The sequence below is a fragment of the Protopterus annectens genome, chromosome 1.part2, assembly GCF_019279795.1.
Source record: "Protopterus annectens isolate FY-2018-M chromosome 1.part2, PAN1.0, whole genome shotgun sequence".
Taxonomy (NCBI): Eukaryota; Metazoa; Chordata; order Ceratodontiformes; family Protopteridae; genus Protopterus; species Protopterus annectens.
The window spans coordinates 984,290,488-984,309,396 of NC_056727.1; positions in this window are offsets into that span (position 1 = coordinate 984,290,488).

An 18,909-nucleotide genomic window follows, 5' to 3' on the forward strand; every position below is an offset into this window, starting at 1 on the left:
TGCGGAATCCGAAAACATGTAACTGTGTAGGGGTGTTCACTTTGTGTAGGCACGTCCGCAGTGTTCATGTTGAATAAATGGCAAAATGTTGTGAATGATGACATCAGGGGGTGTGTCAGGTTACACTTATAGAGGTGTACATATAGGTCTGGGAAGTGTAAAAGTGCATGCAACCGGTGCACAATACACAAGTTCTATGTCATCCTTCAGTTTCCCTGCCTACATGGTTGCCAACCATGTAGATTCAGGGCTGCCAACACAGTGAAGATGCAAATGAGGTCAAAACACATTAGAACTGCGGAATCCGAAAACATGTAACTGTGTAGGGGTGTTCACTTTGTGTAGGCACGTCCACAGTGTTCATGTTGAATAAATGGCAAAATGTTGTGAATGATGACATCAGGAGGTGTGTCAGGTTACACTTATAGAGGTGTACATATAGGTCTGGGAAGTGTAAAAGTGCATGCAACCGGTGCACAATACACAAGTTCTATGTCATCCTCTTTATTGTTTGTTAAAATGCATCGTATCTATCCACATTACATTAAAATTTATTTTTTAATATACGTCCTTGTTTGCATGATGCGGTGCTTAGCTCAACCAGGGGAAACAGAGGAATGAATGGCAGGTTTCATGGTGCTTGTCACTTAATTATTCCTGTGGCAGCATGTGTATGTGTAGGGCCAGAGTATGGGTCTGCAACCTTCCCTTTACTTTTTGATCTACATGTTTGTGCGATATCACAGGCATGGACAAAAGTAACAACTTTCCTTGTGCTCACCTTATTTCAGTGTTGGTGCCTACAGTGGCATGTAGGTGTGTGCAGTAGCAGTATGTAGGTGTTTATATATTCAGTAAAGTCACAGATGGTTTTCATAGCTGCATACAGCATACGCAGGTGATTTCATTACAGTGGAGCTCTTCAGCAAGCTATAAAGCATCCATGTAACCTATATTCTCTTTTTTCAAGCATACTTCCTTACCATGGGAGAAGACATAAAGAAATTATAGGCCTGAAATAAAATTGTCTCAACTGCTGCATTTGCAAGAAAAGTCCTTAACCTAGAATGTATTCTGTAATAATATTATCTGTCTTTATATATCTTAACTTGATGCAGTAATGAAGTATATAGTGGTGGATTTGTCCAGAAAGTACCTTAACATGTGATTGCAGACACTTATTTTACTCATATGTGTCCATTACTAAGGTTTTATTTCTTATTCCTCTCTTTCTTATTGCCCTTTTTGCATGATGCACCACATAGCACATATAGTGTAAGCAGATAAGGTCTGTGTTTATCAAGTTTGTGCAAAGAGCAGCGGATCACCTATGAAACAGATGGCCAAAAATAGTAACCAGATACATTCAATTAATGCCATTGGACATCATGAAACATCTGGCCTGAAGTACAGATGGTACTGGGTTCTAGTACAGAGTGTGTGACCTTTGATTTACTGTTGTGACATTGCAGTTTACAGCAATGAAGTGCAACATAGACAACTATTTCCTCTACACTCTTGTGGCAACAAGTGAAAGTGTAGGACTGACATACACATGGTCCTCAGCTTGAATACACTATATGCTATATAGTATTTTTACTGACATTAGCAATGTGGCTCGTGTTTGCGCACCTCTTACCAAAGAGCAAATGGGTGTAACTCAAATGAGTGCACACTTTGTTAACCATGTTGCAAATCAGCTGCTCACTGCGCTATGGAACTGTATATCTGATGCTTTCTTCTTAGTGTTTATTGTCCATTTCCTTTGTATGACATAAAACTATAAGTGAAAACATTACAAATTCAGGGTTCATTATAAGTATATCTCATATATTTACAATATGTGCCTGTGTTGCCCCCCCCAACAACCAGTACAACCCAGAGGACTCAATATTTTATACACACATATATCAACCATACTACAAAGTACAATATATAATGTTGTGTGCTCCCACATGGACAGGGCCAGTTAGCGGTGCTGACAACCTTGTTCTGCTAAACCCAGACATCCAACTATGCTCAATAAGGTTACTTGTGTTTTTATACAGCTAGACTTCTACACACCATGGACACTGTACACTTATATGAACCTATGAATCTATGTGTCTCTGCAGACCTCCCAAGCTGTTGTCCCCCACATGACATTCTGATGTTATCTACCATAAGTTAACCAGCAGCCATGTAATAAAAGTCAGACTTGTGGCATGGAACATGCATAAAGTACTGTGTTCTGTAGTCTGTATACTTAGGTAGGAGTTCTGTTCTCACTACAGTCAACTATGTGTGTGTGTGTGTGTGTGTGTGTGTGTGTGTGTGTGTGTGTGTGTGTGTGTGTGTGTGTGTGTGTGTGTGTGTCCAACCAGAAGAGCAAGTGTGTATCCTGCAGTTATCACCCCAATCCGATAAATTGACAGTATTTTGATACTTGCACCTGTCTACACAGCCATTTCAGGCAGGCCTCTCACATTCTTCTCTACAACATGCACTTCTGATGTCATCCACTATAAGTTAACCTGCAACCACATAAATGTCAGACTTGTACTGTGGTGCTTGGATAGATTACTGTGTTCTATAATCAGTGTGTTTAGATAGGTAGGGATTATGTTCTCACTGTAGTCAACTGGGTGTGTGTGTCTCTACTCAGCAGAGGATACTCGGTATGCTACAGTTACCCTCCAATGGCATGGTTTGCCAGTATTTTGATACTTGCACCTGCTTACACATCTATTTCAGGCAGGCCTCCCACCTTCTTCTCTCCAAAATGCACTGCTGATGTCATCCACTATAAGTTGACCTGCAGACATGCAAAAGTCACACTTCTGCCATGGAGCTTGAGTAGAGTACTGTGTTTTATAGTCTGTGTACTTAGACAGGTACGGGTTCTATTCTCACTGCAATCAACTTGTGTATGTTTGTACTTCTACTCAGCAGAGTAGATGTGCTATTCTACAGTTACTTCTCCAATTGCATGGCTTGATAGTCTACTGATACTTGCACTAAATGCTCAATAGACAATGTTGATGTGCCACCATATGCTCAACAGGCAATGCTGATGTAATCATCTATATCACATTATTGCATATGCAACCAGCCCACCAGGGCAGGATCAGACAATGGCCTCGAGACCAGGCAGATGTCACTTTAGGTTCACAGGAGTTTACTAGGCTACTGTCCCTAGGGCCTTTATATGCCTAGCCATGTTTATTGACCGACTTGTATGGTCCATATTTCCAGCATCAAGTGTATGATCAGCACTAACTGCCCATATCAAAGAGGGACATGTGTGACATAACTATGGTAAATGTATGGTCTCCTATCCAGTTATGTAAGTTATGCTTAAATAAGATCATTGCATAGCTCTGTTTTACATGAAATGGGAGTTTGTTCTAGAGGAGTGGCAATTTCTGGGAGACATATCAGTCTCTCCAGCATGGCCTGTTAATGTCACAGACTAGGTGAACATCCCTAGAGTGAGCGAATCTTGTCCCATGTGACTTGTGGATGTGCAGCATTTCCATTAGGGCAGGGTCTGATATTTCTCTGTAGGCCAGGCACAATTCCCCTCTCAACAGCCTATAAGATACAGAGTACAGTGACAGGGCCTTCAGTCTGTCCATGGTGGTCATGTGTTGCAGGCCCTGAATTGTCTTGGTGGGAAACCTCTGAGGTGTCTCCAACTGCTGCAGGTGTCTGGTGAGGTACATACAGAAGTCAGCATTGTACTCTATTAGTGGTCTGATGGGGGAAGAGAAAAGGGCAGTTGTAACATCCTTAGCTCTGGATATGATATCCTTACTTATGAGATGTTCAACATAGAAAGCCTTCCATACCACAGTGGACACATAGTGATCAAAGTTAATGTTGCTATCAACCCGTGTTCTCAAATCTCTCACAACAGGTTTTCAGCTATGAGGAGTACTGTTAATATTGTAATGTGCAGGGACTTCCCCTTTGCCAAAAGGGATGATAATGCATTACTTGGTGTTTATTTTGATCCCATGGCTTTGCCAACAATCATTTATCTGTGTAAGCCATTTTTGTAGTATGTCATCATTGTTGGGGGACCCAATGATTGCACCTAGTTTGCAGTCACTGGTGACATGGTAAGAACCACAGGCCATCTCTTTTCCCCTGAACATCTGCGAAATACAGTCCAAACAGTAGGGGGCCCAGTATAGATTCCTGTGGTACAACAGTGATAATTGGTCTGCTGCTGAGGTAGAATCCCCAACTTTGACTGTATGTGTTCTGTTAGTGATCCAGTTGCCTACCCATTTAGTGACATATTGGTTAATCCCCATTTTTTTTTATTTCTCCAAGTCTTTTTAGTTTCTAATACCATGACAGGAATGGACCCAATTCATAAATCAAGGTATAAATTAAGTTCATGAAATTACTAATATTTCAATCTTTGATGTTAGCTAGAAGTGTCTTCTCAGCACCCTCAATGTGCTCAGTAATGACTCCTTCTACAGTTCATACGGAGTTACATGTATCGGTACCATACCTAAGTAAGATTGTAAATTTGTTTTATAAGACTCATTGATCCTACTACTATTGGAACTGTCTGGGTATCTTTTTTCTACATTAACCTCATTTCTTCCTGTAAATCCTGGTACTTTATGACTTTGTGCCTCTCTGTACATAAGACACTGGAGTCATTGGGTGTAGCAATTTCAATAATCAATGTTGCTTTTGTCTTCTTTTCATGGACTACTATATCTGGTTTTCTTGCATCTATTTTTTGAACTGTTGATAATGGGTGATCCCATGTGATATAAACTTCATCATTTTCTATGATGCTTTGTGGCTAATGTTTCCAGTGTTTTTCAGCTACTTCAATATTATTATATTTGCACAATCCCCAGTCCAACAATTTTGCTACATTGTTATGCTTTTCAGTATACAGTCCTTCTGCTATTAGTATATGACAACCAGCAACAAGATATGCATTTCTTTTCAATTCTGTTTTGCCCACGTTTAATGGACTTTGTAAACCTACATATACATAGTCCACTATCGTGAGCCACCAATATTAACCTTTCGTCTTTTAGTTTAAATTCACCTCTCCTTAACCATTCCTGCATTTGATCCTGATCAACATGAGGTTGTTCCAAGAGTTTCCTATACTTGCAACTATATTTATACATTTTCCACATTTCTTGCCTTCTCATCATATCCTTCACCTTATATTCTTTCTTTTGTTTTTTGGCACATTTAGTTGCTACCAGATTTTTATCTACTTCTGGTTTGATTTCCATTCCAACTTGACACCAATATGCTTCTGCTAAACTAAGTAGGGAAGTCATCTTAGACTTGTTCTCCTCATGTTTCAAAACTTTCACTACATTTGGGTATTGTGAGGTCAGCAGATATGTATGAAGTCCCACTATCACAGATCTATACATGTAATCAATTTCGAGGAGACCTATACCTCCTTCAGAACAGGGAATATACAGTCTTGGTATGCATTGATTTTTATAAATCATTTGATGAACATGAAGCATCCTTCTTGTTTTCCTGTCCAAACTAACCATCCCCTTTTGGGGCCAGTCAATTATTCCAAAACTGTAAGTTAGGACAGGAAGAGCAAATTGGTTTATAGCTTTTCCTTTGTTCCTAGATGTCAGTGCTGTTTTTAGCATGTGAGTTTCTTAATAATACCTGAGTGGGGGATTGTCTCAAAAGTCTTGCCGAAGTCAGGATAGGTTGTATGTACTGTTTTGCCTTCATCCAGGGCTTTGGTGACATTCCTGAAGAAGTTCATCAGGTTTAATAAGCATGATCTACCCTTAACAAAGCCAAATTGTGTCGGGTCAAGAGTTTGAAGGTCACCTATGTCTTTGTTGATGAGGTCCATGATTATTCTCTCCATGGCCTGTCAGATAAGGCTGGTTAGGTTTATGGGTCTATAGGTCCCGGAGCCAGTTGACAGATTCCTTTTGTGCAAGGGAATTAATGTTGCTGTGCTCCACTCTGCTGGGACAAAGCCAGTACTTAGAATGTGGTGGAAGAGAGTGCCAAGTGGTTCTGCTAGGTCCTATTTAAGGCCATTTAGTAGGGAGCCTTGGATGTAATCTGGTCCCATAGAGGCTGTGTTTTTGGCCATGGAGAGTGCGGTTATGATCCACTCTTTGGAGATACTAGGTAGAGGACTGGTGACAGGTATGCTTTGGGGTATGTCTGGTAGGGACAGGGGAGGTGAAGTTTGCCCCAAATCTGTCTGCTGGCAGGTTGGCGATGACCATAGGGTCAGTATGAATGGTACCATCCACTACTAGTTCGGCACAAAGTTGGCCCTCCCCTTTTAGATTTCTGATGTAGCTAAAGAATGCCTGATTATCTTTAGCTAGGTATTTCAGTTTAGCTTCATACTTGGCTTTAGAGGACTTTACAAGATAACTAATTTGCTTGTTCAAGATGCGGAAGCTGTCCTAGCTAAAAATGATATGGAAGGGGGTTTTATCTAGAGTTAGTTGGACTTGGAGTAGCATTACGGACTTGTACTGTTTGACCAGTCTTGGGGTGTACTTGTCTTTAATGAAGATGTATACATCTCTGCCTTTGGTTCTTTCACACTCATTTTGATGACTGAATGTGTGAAAGGCATTGTAGCATTGCATGGCTGGGGGGGCTGTCTGCGGCTTTGACCCATGTCTCTGTGACTGAACAGACATGGGCATCTTCCAAGGTAAGGAGTGCTTCCAGTGAGTAACGTTTCTGATTTACACTCCTTGCATTAAACAGCATAACCTTCAGTTTGTCTCTAGTGGACTTTTTATGTTGGAATTTAGTTTTTCTGACATTGCCTAAAAAGACCACTATGGTGGAGGCAAGTACCTTTGCCAGTTACTATAAGTCAATAGATGACAGGTGAAGACCATCTGTGGCATGCAGCATGGTCTGTCGATCATATCTGCCCAGGCTGACAGATACTGGATCCCCCTGGACTGACAACAGAATCTAAGTCAATTGTTGAAGTCATTCATGTTTTGTTTATCATCATCCTGGTTGAAGGTAGAATGCTGCTTAGGGCTAGAGACATACCTGCCTGGGACACATAATCTGAGAGGTCATGTCTCAGTTCATATAGTACAGTGAGTAGGGGGTACGAATGGAGAGATGAAAAGTCAGCAAGCAAGGGAGAGTAGTAGTGCTGTAATTAAATTCATCCTCAAGTCTTGGTGAGTACCTTCATGAGGTGGACCCTGTTTTTCACAAAATCTCAGCAAGGTGACTGATACATAAACTGTATTTATATAGCATATATAATGGACAGAAGTAGGTAAAACATTAAAAAAGATAGCTGGGTGCACAAGACCCAGGATAAAAAAGTGCCCAATCCTTGTAGGCACACTGTGCCAGGACTGGAAAAGATAAAGTGCAGAATTCTCAAAATACGGAAACATACCTACAATGGGGCTAGGTCAGTCCCAGGGGGAGGATGCCCCCCCTTTTGTAGAAGGAAGTAGCAGTCCACAAAAGTCACAAAAACGGATAGGCCAAAGAAGATCTAAAGACGATAAAGTGGACTACTGAGGATAAGAAAGAAATGATGTATTGTTACTATTATGCAAAAACCCTAGAATTTCCAGATATAAGATATACAAAACAGTTAAGAGAGAAATTAAAGGAAAGAAAAATACCTCCACGAGAAAAACTGTCAGAAGCTTTAAATAAAAATGTGTATTCATTAATAAAACAAATTTGTGAAAAAACAGTATATCAAGAAACATTGATCTGTTTGTAAAAATTAGCATCTGAGGAAGAGAGAAAATATAAACAACAAAACCTAGAGATTTTTGAAAAGTATAAAAAAGAAATATGGACATGGGAAAGAAAGAGCGATATGATATGGTGCAATATTTATGCAAAGGAAAAAGCCAAATTATTCAATATAAAGAAAGCAGCCCCAAAGATATCCAAAGAGAAATACAGACAAAGGCAACCAGATATGGAAAATTTCACAATAAAGAAAATAATATCACAAAGAGCGAATGGGGAAAAGAAGATTAGTAAAGTAGAAGTTAAAAAAATAGAAAGTGAAGTTATGGAGTGCCTGCGAAGTGAAGGATTTGGTGTAGAAGGTCTAACACAGGTTACATCACAGCAAGATGGAGTGAGTCCACAAACTAAGGAGAAGCAGGAAGATCAGGAGACATCTGAAGAAGAAATATTGGACATGGGAAAGAAAAAGAGATTAAATATGGTATAATATTTATGCAAAGGAGAAAGCAAAACTAACCAATGCAAAAAGAGCAGCACCAAAGATATTCAAAGAGAAATACAGGCAAAGGAATCCAGACATGGAAAACTTTACAATACAAAAAATAAAAAGACAGAGGAGAAGTAGAAAAGGAGATTAGCAATGGAGAAGTTAAAGAAATAGAAATTGAGATTATGGAGTACCTATGAAGTGAAGGATTCAGTATAGAAAGTCTAATTCAGAAAGCACTGCAACAGGATAGAGCAATGGATGTCCAAATTAAGGGGATTCCAGCAGAATGGGAAGCAATTGTTCAGGTACCATATGAAGATATTGTGGAGTGTTCCACAGGAAACCAGTAAAAACGTTCACTTGAAGCTGGACAGTAAGTGAAGGAACAGGAAACTGTGGAAACTCTGATGCAGTGAATGTTGAGGAGTGATAGGCCCATAAATTCCTATATGACAGAGCAACAGATGGCACAGGATGAAACTGAAGAGAATGTGCCACAGGAAGATGGTATAGAACTTTCTATAGAATGTCTGCAAGAAAGGGAAAATAAAAAATGTGCCCTCAGTTTAGAAGAAAATGAATTAAGAGAAGAGTTGTTTGATGTAATAGAGATAGATAAACATGGTAAGATCAATGAAAGAAATAGACTACAGAAGGTCAATAAAACAAAAAAGTCAGAAATTTGATAAAAACAAATGAACACAGTAATTAGGACTGTCCATTGAGATCCATGCAATAAAAAAGAAGTAACCAGGATATATTACTGTGCAGCTAAATTAATAACTGAAGAAGTCCTACTGCAAGAACACAGGTTAGTGAGGGAAAGGAAGAGGAAAAATCAAATACCACCATGGAAGTATCGAATAGAGAAAACTATAAAGCAATTAAGACAAGATGTGTCACTGTTAGAAGAATATAAAAGAGGGAATAGATCAACAAAAATATTAAGAAAATAGATGAGGGAATAGAGCAACAAAAATATTAAGAAAGATAGACATAATAAAAGCAATGCGCAGTATTAGAACAGACCAGGATCTATCATGCACTATCACTAATAACAAGAAAAAAATCTCAGCACAGGCAGAAAAACTTAGAGGATATACAGATAAATATAAAAGAAAAGAAAGCAATTTATTGATGACCCAAAAAAGTTTTATAGAGAGTTGGGAAACAAGGTAAAAGGAATTGAAAGACCACCAAAAAAGAAGAAATACATCCATTTTGGAGAAGTATTTATGAAGATCCTGTGGAACATAACAAAGATGCTAAATGGATAGAAGAAATAAAAGAAAGAATAAGATGTTTAAAGCTACAGCGTATGCAATGGGATGAAGTAACAGCCAGACAAATTGAGACAAAGTTAAGAAAACCCACCAATTGGAAAACCACTGGCCCAGATGCAGTACCTAACTTCTGGTTAAAAGTATTAACATCTTTGCAGAAAGATTTGGCTATGAGTAAGAACTATTTATATGCACACCCTGAACAGACACCAACCTGGCTAACAACAGGAAAAGCAATGCTACTACTTAAGAATGAACCTGCAAGGTACCCTAAAAACTATAGAGCAATAACTTGCCTTCCAATGACGTACAAACTATACACTGGAATTGATGCAGACAGAGTTCATAGTCATTTAGAAGAAAACTCAATTATGGCAATAGAACAAAAGGGCAATAAAAGAAAGTCATATTGAAAAAAGGATAATTTGTTGTTATATAAAATCATAGTGGAGAACTGTAAAAAGGGGTAGAATCTAAGTATGGCATGGATTGACTATAAAAAAGCATTTGATAGTATCCCACATTCATGGATAAAAGTGTGGTTAAAAATTGATAAGATACACCCTACAGAGATAGGCTACATTACAGTGACCATGAAACAGTGACAGACCACTTTGCAATTAAGCCATGATAAAGGACAAATTATTATTCCAGGGATAAAGATTCAAAGGTGGATATTCCAGGGTGACTCTTTGTCACCACTGTTATTCTGTCTTGCACTTAACCCATTAAGCTGTCTACTTAACAGCTTAAACCATGGCTATAATTTGGCTCCCGGAAAAAAAACAATGTGTAAAGACTTCTCAGCTTCTCTTTGTCGATGATTTAAACTGTATAGCTCATCAGATGAGGAACTGAAAGCACAACTTCAAGTTGTCAAAACTTTTTCAAATGATATAAGACTGTCGTTTAGTCTTGATAAATGTGCAAAAGCAACCTTTAAAGCAGGAAAACTGCAGCACCAAGAAAACATCAGTTTGGGACAAGAATGTGATATAAAAGAATTGAGCAAGAGGGGGTGTATAAATATTTGGGAATTGATGAAGGATCAACAATAAAACATGAAAAATGTGACTAAAACTTAATAAGGAATACTTTGGAAGACTTAAATTAATCCTGAAATCAGCGTTGACATCTAGGAACAAAATCCAAGCTATAAACCAATTTGCTCTTCCTGTCCTAACTTACAGTTTTGGAGGAACTGACTAGCCACAACATGTGTTGGATAGATTAGATAGGAAAACAAAAGGATGTTTCATGCTCACCAAATTATATATAAAAATCAGTGCATACCAAGATTATTTATTACCCTTTCTGAAGGAAAGATGGACCTTCTTGAAATTGATTACATATATAGATCTGCAATCGTGGGACTCCACACATATCAGCTGACCTCACAAGAGCCAAAAGTAGTGAAAGTTTTGAAACATGAGGTGAATAAATCTAAGATGAATTCCCTGCTTAATCTAGCAGAAGCATATTGGCATTAAGCAGGAATGGAAATCAAACCAGAAGTAGATAAAAATCAGGCAGCAACTTGATGTGCCAAAAAACAAAAGCAAGAATATAAGGTAAAGAACCAGATGAGAAGGCAAGCAATATGGAAAATACATAAATATAGTTGCAAGTATAGAAAACTTCTGGAAGAACCTCATGTTGATCAGGAATGAACACAGGAATAGTTAAGGAGAGACAAATTCAAACCAAGAGATGAAAGGTTAGTACTGGCGGCCCAAGATAGTGGGCTACGTACACACTGGCTTACAAAGTCCATTGAACATGTGGGAGAAATAGACAAATGTAGGTTTTATAAAACTGAATTGGAAACAGTTGCACAACTTGTTGCTGGTTGTGACATACTAACGGCAAAAGGACTGTATACTGAAAGTTATAATAACGTGGCAAGACTGTTGCACTGGGGATTGTGCAAGCATTAAGGTTCTCATGAGGCTAAAAAAACACTGGAAACATGAGCTACAATGCATCATAGAAAATGTTGAAGTGTACATCATATGGGATCACCCATTACCGACAATTCAAAAGACAGATGTCAGAAAACTGGATATAGTGGATCATGAAAAGAAGACAAAAGTAGCATTGATCGTTGAAATTGCCACACCCAGTGACTACTGTGCGTTGCATATAGAGAGAGAGACACAAACTCATAAAATATCAGGATTTGCAGGAAGAAATGACAGCAATATGGAAGAAAGATACCCAGACAGTTCCAATAGTAGCAGGAGCAATGAGTCTTATAAAAAAGAATCTACAATCATATTTAGACATGTTACCAATACATATAACCCCATACGAATTGCAGGAGTCATTACTGGGCACATTGCGGGTGCTGCAAAAGCACTTCTGGCTGACATCAAAGATTGAAACAATACTAATTTCATGAATTTTAATCGTACTTTGACTTAGGAATGGGAACCATGCCCATCATGGTATCAGAAACCCAAAAGACTTGGAGAAATTAAAAAAAAATACAGTGATAGTAAACTACAGCACTAGGAAACCATCAGTTTGGGACAATAATGTGATATAAAAGAACTTGAGCAAGAGGGCGTGTATAAATATTTGGGAACTGATGAAGGATAAACAATAAAACATGAACAAATCTGAATAAAACTTATTAAGGAATACTTTAGAAGACTTAAATTAATCCTGAAAATAGTGTTGATGTTTAGGAACAAAATCCAAGCTATAAACCAATTTGCTATTCCTATCCTAACTTACAGTTTTGGAGTGATTGACTGGCCCCAAAATGTGTTGGATAGATTAGATAAGAAAACAAAAAGGATGCTTCATGCTCACCAAATGATTTATAAAAATCAGTGCATACCAAGATTATATATTCCCCATTCTGAAGGAGGAGTGGACCTCCTTGAAATTGACTACATGCATAGATTTGCAATCGTGGGACTCCACACATATCTGCTGACCTCATAAGACCCAAATGTAGTGAAAGTTTTGAAATATGAGGAGAATAAATCTAAGATGAATTCTCTGCTTAATCTAGCAGAAAAATATCGGTGTCAAGCAGGAATGGAAATCAAACTAGAAGTAGATAAAAATCAGTCAGCAACTGAATGTGCCAAAAAACAAAATAAAGAATATAAGGTGAAGGACCAGATGAGGAGGCAAGAAGTGTGGAAAATGCATAAATGTAGTTGCAAGTATAGAAAACTTCTGGAGGAACCTCATGTTGATCAGGAATGAACACAGGAATGGTTAAGGAGAGACAAAATCAAACCAAGTGATGAAAGGTTAATACTGGTGGCCCAAGATAGTGGGCTATGTATATGCTGGTTTACAAAGTCCATTGAGCATGTGAGAGAAACATACAAATGTAAGTTTTGTAAAACTGAATTGAAAACAGTTGCACACCTCATTGCTGGTTGTGACATACCAATGGCAGAAGAACTGTATACTGAAAGGCATAATAATGTGGTAAGACTGTTGCACTGAGGATTGTGCAAACATTATGATATTGAAGTGGTTGCAAAACACTGTAAACATGAGCCACAAACCATCATAGAAAATGATAAAGTTTACATCACATGGGAATAACATTACCAACAGTTCAAAAGATATATGCCAGATATAGTGGTCCATGAAAAGAAGACAAAAGTAGCATTGATCATTGAAAATGTCACATCCAGTGACCACAATGACTTGTGTACAGTTAGACACAAAGTCATAAAATATCTGGAACTGCAGGCAGAAATAAGAGCAATGTGGAAGAAAGACAGTTCCAATAATAAGGAGCAATGGGTCTTATAAAAAAGGATCTACAATTATATTTAGATATGTTACCAATACATGTAAACCCATATGAATTGCAGAAGGAATCATTACTGGACATATTGTGGGTGTTGCGAAGAGCACTTCTGGCTGACATCAAAGATTGAAATAATACTAATTTCATGAACTTTAATTATAATTTGACTTAGGAATGGGGTCCATTCCCATCATGGTATTAGAAACCCAAAAGACTTGGAGAAATTAATACAGTGAGGTATGTCTCCAGTCATTCACTGCAACATGGACTATGACAGAGTCATAACAGTACTTGTTGTTGAGAGACTTGAGTGCCTGCGTAATGTGACAGACCCTGGCACCTGACAGGCTGCTGACCGTGACCTTCTCCTTGTCCAGCCTGGTGAGGGGGACATCTGTGTGTCCCACTATGGAGTCGCCTATGACCAAGACCTTTGGTTTTGAGGTGTTCTGTCTTAGGGACTTATTGGCTGAGACACTGTGGTGTGCATTATTATGTGTAGTAGATTTTGTTGGGTATGCAGTGTGTGCAGTAGGGTTGCGCTTGGGAAGCCTCTGAACTTTAGATAGGCTTGTAGCAAGTACCTCCACATGTGTGGGTTTATGTGTTGTGAGCTTGTTATGTGCAAGAGGTGATTTGTGTGTGCTGACAACATATTTGATATCTGGTTTGTTGTTAGATGAGAAAATTGATTCTAAATTCATAGTACAGATACAGCTCTCACATGTTATATTAGTTTGTTTTAGCAGTAACTGGTTGTCAGTATACATGAGGAAATTGCTACATTGCCTCAGGATGCCCGTGTCAATCAGGCTGCCTGGAGAAATGGTGGTGAAGTGTCTGCCCATTATGGAAGGTCTATACTGTAATAACTAATGGGAAAAGGGCTACATCGACCAGGCTTTGCTGTAAGACTAACAAAAAGTGTTGCTTCTATGGAGGGTTAGAGGTAGAAAAATGTGTCAGTATTTCACAATGCAAAACTGAGCTGCTTGCAGGGCAGCAGTGCAAGTTCTGATCAGCTCCAATTAAAACCCGACCAAACATGATGATGGAATACAAGCAAAGTTAAAAGATTTTAAACAGTAAAGCAAAGGGAAAGGCCGAGATTGAGCCTTATTCCACCAATCCCCAAATCCCATAGGTCCTTGGCTGCACACCTTGCCACAAGGGTTCAGGGAAACCTTCTTAATGTAAAAGGGCTCATTTATGTGCTCATATAATACCAAACAGTATGGATTCAGCAAGCCTGATTCGAGCATATGCTATATAATGCAGAAGCACTAGAAATTCAAAGTGTGGCCGATCAAAATAACAATAGCAGAAAAAAATAGTTTAAATAAAGCAGGAAATTCAGTAGAATACTCCAACAAGAGTGTAGACAACAAACTTTTTTGGTGTGAAATAAGTTGTCTGGAACCCAAGTGCTTAAACCCTGACTAAGACACTTTCAGAATAATAGACACAATAAGACTTCAATCAGCAATTCCCAGATTAGAAGGGTGTAGACTATCCTCTCCTGCCACAAAAGTCTACACCAGAAACCTTCCTTATGTAAAATAACTGACTTGGAGGCCAACTGCTTAAACCATAACCAAGACACTAAGGACAGCAGTCACAATATGCATTCAACCAGCAATTCCCAGCTCAGAAGGGCAGATGCTACTGTCTCCTCCCATAACAGTGTAGACTACAAACCTTCTTAATGTAAGACAAATGCCCTGAAGCCCAAGTGCCTAAACTAAAAGTAAGTGGCTGACAATAGCAGTTACAATTTAATGTGATACTAGACAGATGACAGCAACATATCTTTTAGTCTACCCACATAGAGCAAGTCTTGGTCACTAAGCCCTGTGTTATCCTGATGAGAAAGCCCTGTGGTCTGTCCATCTGCTGCATGTGTCTGGTGACATTCATGCAAAAGAGACCATTATACTATATTACTGTTCTGATGAGTTTTACTACAGTGCTGTCATACGATCCTGAGATCTGAATGTGATGGCATGTCCTATGATTTGCACTACATGTATGTACTGTAAAATATTAAAGAGAAAAGTTATAAAGTAAGGAGATGCATTTCAGTTCCTGACTTCACAACCCTTACAAGAGAATACACTAGAAGGCATTGACATGATGATGCTATCCACTGTATCATTTGGCAAGGCAAATATAAGTGACAGGTAAAAGTAACAGTTCAACAACACACATGCAGATATAGTAGGCACAAATGTTACTATGAATCCTGTGCATCAGACACAAAGCTTTTGTATCCCTGAATGCAAAAGAGAGAAAACAGGGATATGGCACAGTTATTATCACTTGCACAGAGTGCTGGGGGACAGGAGGCCTAGGCTGACACAAAATGTCAGTGAGTGTGTTAGGGACAAAGAGAAGCAGGAAGGCTGTGTGTGTGTGTGTGTGTGTGTGTGTGTGTGTGTGTGTGTGTGTGTGTGTGTGTGTGTGTGTGTGTGTGTGTGTGTGTGTGTGTGTGTGTGTGTTTGTGTATGTGTGTGTCTATAGGAGTCCTCCATGTGAAAGTGGTGTGTGAGACCCTGCATGAATACATCCAACTCAGTGGTATCTCTATGTCATGGCAAGTTGGACAGGTGTGAGCCATGCATGGAGGAGGTGGCAGTTCATCATTGTCATCCCTGACTACGAGAACTGGCTCTGCCAGAGGATGCACTGGCACCTCCACACACAAGTCCAGATGCAGTGCTGCTACCTGAGCATGATCAATGTCTGCTGGATGTGCTCCCTTCACAGGAATGCCTAGTACCATAACCCCATGGCCTGCCATGCCTGGGTGTGGACAGCCACTCACAGATGGACCAATGGAAGTACTGCTACTATGGGAGCATGATCAGGCACAGCTATGTTGGCAATCAGCAGATGTTGTGGCTGACCTTCGCCCAAGAGGACACTGTTCCCCTCCCAGCAGACATTCCATCATAGACACTGCTTGTTCCATGACAAACATCTTTCCGAGCATCACAGAGACCCCTCTTTCCAACGTGTCATTCATATGATCCAGGGAATGACAGACATGGTAGTCAAGCAAGTCAGACTGTGTAACATCCACAACTTTGAGCATTTGTCTGGAGTGCCTTTCTGAACATGCCTGAGCCTCTATGATGGCCCTAAACATATATTCAATGACACAGGAAGACACACCTGTACCAGGTGAAAGATGGACAGCAGGCCCCCTCCATGCACCCCTATCAACCCTCCTGCCTGGAATATCAGCAACACTTTGGCTATGGCCAAACTCAACAGGGACTGAAGCCACAGTAGCCACACTTCGCTGCTCAATGTCCTTGCCGTCCACCTGTCCTATGTCTGTGGGCTCAGTGGACTGGGTAAGCTTAGGTCTACTGACTGTGTCCAGAGAAAAACAAGGGGGTGGTTGGATGTCAACCTCTGTGTTAGATTCAAACACTGCACCCCCTAACTGTACCTCCATTTCATCGCCATCATCAACAGTGTCTGACGAGACACTAACATCAGGTGGCGCAGGGCCCACACTCCCAATGTCATGATCACCTGTGATAAAAAGGGAGAAACATAGGCATACATTAATACCTGTCCCACTATGATGCAATATATGCTAAACTAACAGTCCTGCCACTATTACAGACAGTAAAGCAAAACACCCAACAGACCTAAAATGACACATTATATGATATTTCTAGAAACTGATCTGCAGTACTGAAATAACTTTATTTGGTTTCCATCTGGAGGAGGCATACGTTGTTGGATTTCTGATGTTCTGAAATAATTTAAGCAAGAGGTAAGGGAACATTATCACATTTAACAGTAATACAGGGGTACTACATGGACTAGTCTATATCTATGTGCAGTTTGTATTCAACAAGAATATGGCTAACAACTACAAATTGAGCTTATCACTGTACCAATCTTCAATCCCCCATCAAAAAAATAGATGTGACACAGAAGTAACTTTTATTTCAATTGCTTTACAATACAACAGTATTCAGATGGTCATATAACAAAGCCTACCTAGAAGTTCTTCCTGGGACTGAGAAGGAGGGGTGCCCACATCAATCACATGTTGTGGTTAACTCTGCTGTGAGTTGTCTTGTTGTAGAAGATTTGCCAGAAATTCTTCATTGGGGTGAGAGGTGGTTTTGCAGCAGGCCCACCCCTAGTTACCCTCTGGTCTCAGGCAACAGCAGCTGCATACCTCCATGCAGACATTAACATGTCAGTGGCCCTGTGGCGCACCTGATTATATTTCCATCCATGGCCACCCATGGCATTTATGTTTGCAACAATCTGCTGCCATAATCTCAGCCTCTCTGGCATATTGGGATTATCTCTTCTGAGAAGAAAAGCCCCATGGTGATAGATGCATCAACAATGATTGTATTCTCAGCCTCACTGAAGGGGACTGTCTGTGCTCCAATGACATTTCTGGTCCTTAAAGACAACAGAATGATAATACACATAAGTATCACATAAGTACAAATTAACTGTTAAGGTAGGCAGTCTGTATTACCTACTAGAAAAACATAAACCATACAATAGAAATGAAATAACAACAACAGACAGGATGCAAAACAAGGAGAGTAACAAGAGCAACACATTCTTGAATGTTCCATAGCAGTAACACAACTGTGTTCCCCCCAAAAGAACAGTCCATTCTAGCTTGTGACATAAGAGTAACTTCTCTTTGCTCCCCCCACCCACAATAGAACAGGCACTTTAACCATTGTGCTAATAAAACACATTTGAAATGCTAAATGTCCATTCAAAGGATGTGTCCCTGCAACATTTGTATATAGGGGTTCCCCAAGTATCCATCCTTGGACCCCTACTCTTCTCTGTTTTCACCAATAATCTAGCCTCTGCCACCAAACATGGCACACTCATACAATACGCAGATGACTCAACCGTCATCTGCTCAGCCCAGTCCCTACCCAAACTGCAAAAAGTCACACAGGAAGCCTTTTCCTCTGTTGAAACTTGGTTATCCGATGCCCAATTAATACTCAACCCAAACAAAACTAAACTACTCATCTTCCAACCCACCAAACATACTCAAAGCAACTCTCACTTTAACATCACAGCAAAAGACAACACCACTATATACCCAACTGAACACACCAAATTGCTAGGAGTGGAAATAGACAATAAACTAAAATTTGACATTCACATATCCATGACCATAAAAAAAGTCCACAAAAAACAAGGAGCATTATACAGAAATAAGCAACTTCTCACCAAAGCAGCAAAGATTTCAATAGCAAATTCCCACCTTATCTCCACCCTACTTTATGCCTCTCCAATATATACCAACCTAAGGCAATGCTATCTAAACAAGCTAGAGACCTGCTACAACAAAATCATCAAATTCGCCACAGGGACATCCTACCATAGTCACCACTGTCTCTCTCTTGCTGAACTGGGCTGGCTTGAACTCCCTCACATCCTTCAATGGTATCAACTTTCACTCGCCCACAAACTAGTAAACCATCCTCTAAATGTCCCATCCCTCCAGAATCTACTCCAACCCTATCGCACCACCAGACCACTAAGATCCAGCAACAGAAATCACTTGCAGATCACTAAAGGCAATAACTCTGCTGGTGAAGCACTATTCT